The sequence below is a fragment of the Cervus elaphus genome, chromosome X (assembly GCF_910594005.1).
Source record: "Cervus elaphus chromosome X, mCerEla1.1, whole genome shotgun sequence".
In the NCBI taxonomy this organism is placed as follows: Eukaryota; Metazoa; Chordata; class Mammalia; order Artiodactyla; family Cervidae; genus Cervus; species Cervus elaphus.
Genome location: NC_057848.1, coordinates 8,219,672 through 8,226,915, shown reverse-complemented (window position 1 = coordinate 8,226,915; position 7,244 = coordinate 8,219,672).

Genomic DNA, 7,244 nt, shown 5'->3' with positions numbered 1-7,244 from the left:
TGTGCAGGGTTGGGACTCACACCCCAGTCAGTGTGACTGTGACACCTTTGTCTGGTGCTGGGGGAGAGGCAACACCCTAGTGCAGCCACCTCAGAAGTGCTTGGGTGATGGCTGATGGGGAAGGAGATTCCTCTGGCCACAGGTGCCCCTGGCACCTTGAGACAGATCCCACAGAATAACTAGGATTGTTAGCTCAGAATGAAGGCTGCCAGCAGTTAACTCAGCCCTTTGACTGCAGGGGAACCCCTAGCAGATGCTGATAACAAAGACACAAAGGAGAGCAAAGGGCACAGTACACAAGATTCAGAGACAGACTAATACAGGGCACCACCGATGGAGCTGGCCGGGAGTCCCCAGTGGGGTCATTGACCACAGTCCCACCGAGAAGGAAGCCATGGTCTTGCCTGGTCTCTTTCTGTCCTGCCCCTCAGAGCATGGGGCCAAGCAGAGATTGGAAGGATCCCTGCACCTGTGTGTGGCTGCCTACCACCCCTCCTTTCTCAGGGAAGAAGGGTGGGGGAGAGGCTGGCCGCCTTACCCGCTCCTGGGCGCTGGGGACCAGAGGCGGAGGGTATAAGCTGTGTGCAAACATCCCGCCTTCTCCCCAGGATATTTTCTTTAATAAAATACCATGGAAATGTCAGCTAGTCTAAACAAATAGCCAGGCTTTACAGAGGACGAACAGCCTGCATAAAGCACCCCCAGGGCCCGCTTTCCGGGGTGGCTTTGCAAAACTGTGTGCCAGGAAGGAAACTCAGAAGCCTTCGTGGTGGGGCAAGCCTTTAGGGCCCAGATAGGTGAGGTTTACAGGGTTCCCGGGGAGGAAGGGGCAGCCGGACTGGGGCCTGGTGTGGGGGTGACTGTCCCAGGTGGTCCTGAGGACCTGGGCTCCCATCAGACCAGGGATCCCTCCTGAGGACCCTCAGGCAAGGCTGCACCCTGTGGGCAAGGAGGTGGAGGAAGGGACTGACGGCAGAAGACCCTCAGGTTCAGTTTCTCCTCTCCCCCTACAGGAAGCCCCATCTTCCTGGCCCATTACACAGATCTCTTAGATGTTAGGGGAGGCACCCATGGAGTCTGATCCTGAGGGGCCTCCCAGGATGAGGTGAGCCTCCCTGCATCCACTGGACTAGGGGACCAGGAGGCCCAGAATGGAGGAGAGAACTTACAACAGAGCATTAAGTGATGGAGCCACCAGATCCCCACTCCTCATCTGTGGAGCAGGGCAGTGATTTCCACTGCATGTGCCATGAAGAGGAGGCAGACACAGGGCAGGGCACTCAGTCAGTGGAGGTTTGTTCCCCCCTCATGATCCCTCCACAGTGGGCACCAAGATGGGTGCTTCTCAAGGCCGAGGACACCATCCTCAGGTCTCCAGGAAGGGATCCAATGTAGCAGGTGATGTTTTCCAAAACTGGCCACAAAAGTGCTCTTGTTCCACATGCTCTCTCAGAAATCTGCCACTCCCCTGCCAATGGGGAGTCCATTTCCTCTCCCTTTGAACTTGAGTTGGGTGCTGAGCATAGGAGGCTGGGCACCCACATTACCTGATCCACCTCTGGTCAGACAAAACCCGGCAGAGCCCTTGCCTGTTGGCGAGGCCTGACTCAGAAGACCAGGCCCCCTGACCGTTCTGTCCCTCCTACCCTTGGCCCCAGGACAAGACTGAACTTGAATTCCTTGGCCTAGAATTCCTTGACAGTCAGGAATACAGCCCCACCTGTCATGAACCCTCAGAGCCATGCCACTCACCATCCAAGTTCTGCTTCATTTAGTCCATGAAAGAATACCATGTTATCAGCCCTGTTGTTTTTCACATGAGAAAATGGAGGCTCCAAGATCGACTGACTCCCTTGTCTAATATGTCCCAGTTTGACCTTGGGAGAGGCACACTGGGGAGTGATTTAAAAGCCCCCACTTAGGATCACTTCCCGGTGCCCCCATGCCAGCCACCGCCCCACACTGCTGGGAAGAAGCAGCCACTTTCGGCCCCTGGTGCCCCCATCAATCAATATTTTTAATTACTTACATGATTGACTAATAAAATTCTCCACCAACTAATTGATTTTGTGGTCAAGCAAGAGCCTCTGTTTTTATTAAAAAGCTACTTAGATGAATTTTTTCCCCCACTGAAATGGGAGGCTGTATTTCTTTTGGTCATTTTGGAAGAAGAAAAATGGGAGGGGACAGCGACAGGAGGAGACTCAGAGGCCAGGAAGACTCCAGGCCCAAACCAAGAGGCCTTGGGATCCATGAATCGGCAACTGGCTCACTTCTGTGTCCTGCCAAACACCCAGAGGCTCCGCAGTGGGTCAGGTGCTGGCCAGAAGACCCCTCAGGTGCCTACTTTACCCAACTCAACTTGGCCAGAGCCATTTCTATTGTTTTTATAAGTAAACTATAAACTTTCCTCTGAATCTTAATGGAAGCATTGGCTTTTCAGTTATAAAGGTAACTCACGCTTGGTGCACAGATCAGAAAAGACAGGCTAATCTAGCAAAACAACAAAGTGATGAGAGGGCTCTCACCCTGGAGACTCGGCTGAAAAGGAAGTTGATGGAGATGCTGTGAGAAGAACTGAAGCACTGATCCCCACATTTCCAGGGGTCCAAAGCCCCAAGGAACCATCACCATAGAAACCACACAGAGCCCAGGGTCCAGAGAAAGCTGCTTATGGTTACTGCATTAGCAGACTTCTGGTTTTTGATTTTTTGTTTTACTGCATTGATTTTCGACTGGCTTGGAGTTGTCCTGTGATGTGTTTATAAATGACTCCAGTGTGGCCTGTCCTGTAGAGGAGCCACTGCCTGTGACCTGTCCCTGTGGTACAGGCCAAGGTCACCATTCCTGGGCAGCATGCCAGGTGGGGCCAGGGGCTCAGCATGGGCAGCTAGGGTGAGTGAGCATGGAATGTTTTGTGAAGGAGTGGCAGTGAGTGGGCTGAGGCTGGGAGAAGGGCACTCACTCACGACGCTGGGCAGCACTTTCTGCCCCAGTCCTCAGACTCCTCGCCTGGTGTGGGGCTGCTTCTGCAAAGGGCTCCCAGGCCTGGCCACTGTCAGTTCTCCACTAGGAGAGGCACTGCAGACTGGGCTGTAGCAGCAGCTCAGCTCAGGCCCTTGGGCCTGCCTCTGCTCATTGCATCCACAGTCACAGTCATCCTCCTGTTCCTGACCTTTGTTGTTTTTGTTCAGTCACTCAGTCGTGTCCCACTCTTTGCAACCCCATAGACTGCAGCATGCCAGGCCTCTCTGTCCTTCACTTTCTCCTGAGTTTGCTCAGACTCATGTCCATTGAGTCAATGATGCCATACAACAAGAGGATGAGATGGTTAGATGGTCCCTGACCTTACTCTGACTGCATCTTCCCTTAACTGCTACATACCTAGCAACCAGAATGGTGGATGGCACAGAGTGGGTGCTCAGTTACCACGTAACAGGTGAATGCTGAATAAATCTATTTTAACCATGGATACTTGTGATGGCAGTCAGATGGCCCTGCTGAGCTGGCCTTGGAGCCAGGAGACAATGACCTCCATGCCTGCCCTCTGAGGAAGGTCATGGCAGACAAACAGCATGGCAGGCAGTGATGCCCCTCTGCCCCTTGCCAACCCAGTGTGCAGAGGCCACTTTTCCGTCCTCATGGACAGAAGCAGCAGCACCACAGAGGGGACAAGAGACTCTACACAGGCTGTCTGAAATGGGAGTCTGGTTCTCTCCAGGGGAAGCTGCTCGGGATCACCTAGAAGTCCAGCCCCACTGAACCAAAACCCAGGTGAACTGTCCTCCCCTGGGTGTAAAGTCCCGAGACGCACTTGGTAGCCATGAGGTTATCACTAGCCCACCACTGTGCCTAAAGGATCTAGATTATGTCTGGAACCTAACTTACTTTTTTTTGGCTATGGACATTGAATTTGAAAAAATAAAAAGCAGTATTTGTGATACACAGTACAGCAAAGGATGCTGAAAGGAGGTATGTCTGTATTTAGGTCCTTTGCCCATTTTAAATCAAATTTCTTTCATTTTTTCTTTTTTTTTTGCTTTTGAGTTGTAAAAGTTTGTTGTATATTTTGGTTATTAACCCTGTAGCTGATACATAATTTACAAATATCCTAACTTACCTTTAAATTAAATAAGATACACTGGTTTTTCTTACACAAAAAAATAACATCTGCTCAAAGTAGAAAACAGATTTTTAAAAAGTCATAAAGGAGAAAAGCTCAGATGTCCTCCTCCAGAGTGCTAATGACATATCAGAGATGCAGCAGCTCCCGAGGCAGCTGACCCCTCCTTCCTGAATCTCGGGATGTCTGAGGGATGCGCTCGCATCCAGGCTGTCATGCCCTCCACACTGCTGTCTGCCCTTGACGGGGTGAGTCACTCCCTCCTGGCAGCACTCCTCTCCCTGGCTGGGACCTGCAGAGCAGCAGCAGAATCCCGGCTCACACAGCTGGCTTGGAGTCTCACCTCACCTGCCACCCACCCTCCTTGGTTCCCTGGCTGGCCTCACCCTCTTGTCCTGACGTGTGGATTTTGGAATGTCCCAGGAGCCTCCATTCTTGGTAGCCTCCTCTCTTCCCCACTCCTTCCATGGTGAGCTCATTCAGGCAATGGCTTCATGCATCTGTGCACTGATGTCACCCACAAAGGTCACTCTGACGCTCTGGAAGGCACCTCCAGGGTAACTAGCAGCACTTGCACAGCTCTGCCTGGAACTCTCCCGCATAGCAGCAGGTGGCAACCTCGTCCTTCCAGTGCTCCATTCCAAAGCCTGGGAGCAGAGCCACCATGACTGTGCTGTTGTCCCCCATGGTCTATCAGCAAACCCTCCAGTCCCAGCTACAGTGGCCCTCAACTCAACCGTGGCAGATGCTCCTGACTGGTCTCCCCAAGCTGCATGGACACCCTGGGGCTCAGCAGCCCACCAAGCAGGTTGCCTTGGTCCCCACCAAAGCAGGGCCTGAGATAGGACTTGGGGTGGGAGTTGGTTGGGGAGGTGATGGCAGGAGGCAGGAGTAAGAGAGGAGAAAGTCCAATAGAAGGGTGGTCATCATGGGGACCGGGGGCTGCTGGGCCCCCCGAGAAGCTTTCAGAATCATCCACTAGGAGGATGTAAAGTTGGAACTCTGTCTATCCTCCCCTCCCCTGTAAGGACTACTATAACTTTATCTCCCAGACCCCCACTCTGCCTTGGGAAGGCCCCAAGTTACTACTTTTCCTTTTGTAATCAACAAGTTCATCTGCTGCTGATCCTCGTCTGTATCAGTTATCATTACAATTGTTGCCAAATGATAATTTTTCTAAGTTCTATCTATACTTCTTAGCTGACATTCTACTGTGAAGGCTAGCCTTTCCTTTTTTCTTTACTAGGCTTCTCAGGTGGCTCAGATGGTAAAGAATCTGCATGTCATTGCAGGAGATGCAGGTTCAATCTCTGGATTGGAAAGCTCCCCTGAAAAAGGAAATGGCAATCCACTTCAGTATTTTTGCCTGGAGAATCCCATGGACAGAGGAGCCTAGCAAGCTACATAGGGTTGCAAAGAGTGGAACATGACTGAGCAAGCATGCAATCTCATAGGATGCATGGAGTTTTTTAATTCTAGTGGTTATAATTCATTTTTGTAATTACTTATTTTGATGCTCAAAATACCCCAGTTGGGTCAATGGGAGCCTTCAAGTTGGCTCCTGTGTCCCTTTGACACACCCCATCATAGTTTGATTACTTTCTTACCTTCTGTCACAGCAAGCTATTCTAAGCCCATTTAAAAAATTATGTATTTATCTGGCCATGCTGGGTCTTAGTTGTGGCATATGGGATCTAGTTCCCTGATCAGGGCTCAAACCCTGGCCCCCTGCATTGAGAGCACAGAGTCTTAGCCACTGGACCACCAGGGAAGTCCATCTAAGCCCATTTTTAAGTTCCCTGCCCCAACCCTGGAATCAATCATTTCTCCAAGGAGCCTTGGTTCCTGGTTCCTTTTAGTGGGGGCTGTATTTAGAAACCAAGATTAGGGAACTGCATGTTGTGATGGGGTGTTTGCAACATTTTTAAGTATTGAAAGTATCTACGATTAGCAAGGCATGGATGAGGAGCACTCTTGTCCTCAGTCAGTGGAAGAGGGCCTGGGACAGGAGTAAGAAAGGGCACTTGGCCATGCCTGTCATACCTGTTTGATGGTGATAGGTGTGCACATGCACACAACTGTGCCATTTATAGGAACCCCTTTAACCCAAACTAGCACACAAGTACACAAAAGCAACACATTGGAAACAATCAGTGTCCATAGACACAAAGTTAACTAAGGAAATTGTAGTACTTCCTTCCTAAAATGAACCAAATTTAAGTCCATGAATTATTTTTGGAGAAGCAGAAATTTACAAAATGCCATGTATAGTCTGATTTTTTTTAATTTAAGATAAGAGATGTGCATCTTACAAAGGTGACTGTGTTTCTGTAGAGAAAACTAAAAGGACACACTCCAATCTCATAGGCAACATTATCCTTCTGAGTTATGGGGAAAGACCCTGGAGGTTGAAAACATAGGAGCAGAAAATCATACTTTGCATTTCACACACTTCTGAACTATGTTAAGGGTTTATAGCAGCCATGTATTTCCTTCACAATTGAAAAAAAAGCTGTAAGGACTTCCCTTCCCTGGTGGTACAGTGGATAAGGCAGGTAGATACCTGCCAATGCAGGAGTTCAATCCCTAGCCCAGGAAGATTCTGTATGCCTAGGAGCAACTAAGTCCATGCACCACAACTGTTGAACCAGTGTGCCTAGAGCCTGTGCTCAGCAACAAGAGAAGCCACCGAACTGAGAAGCCTTCACACCTCAACAAAGAGTAGCCTTGGTTTACTGAGACTAGAGAAAGCCCACACAGCAAAAAAGCACATTAAAATAAGTAAATGAATAAAGAGAAAAATGCTCTAAGTGATAATAGGTGAAGAAGAGACAGCCAGCTCCCCATCCTATAAGACTCACCAGTATTACTGAATACTGCTGCTGCTGCTAAGTTGCTTCAGTCATGTCCGACTCTGTGTGACCCCATAGACATCATCCCACCAGGCTTCTCTGTCCTTGGTATTCTCCAGGCAAGAACACTGGAATGGGTTGCCATTTCCTTCTCCAATGCTTGAAAGTGAAAAGTGAAAGTGAAGTCACTCAGTCCTGTCCGACTCTTAGCGACCCCATGGACTGCAGCCCACCAGGCTCCTCTGTCCATGGGATTTTCCAGGCAAGAG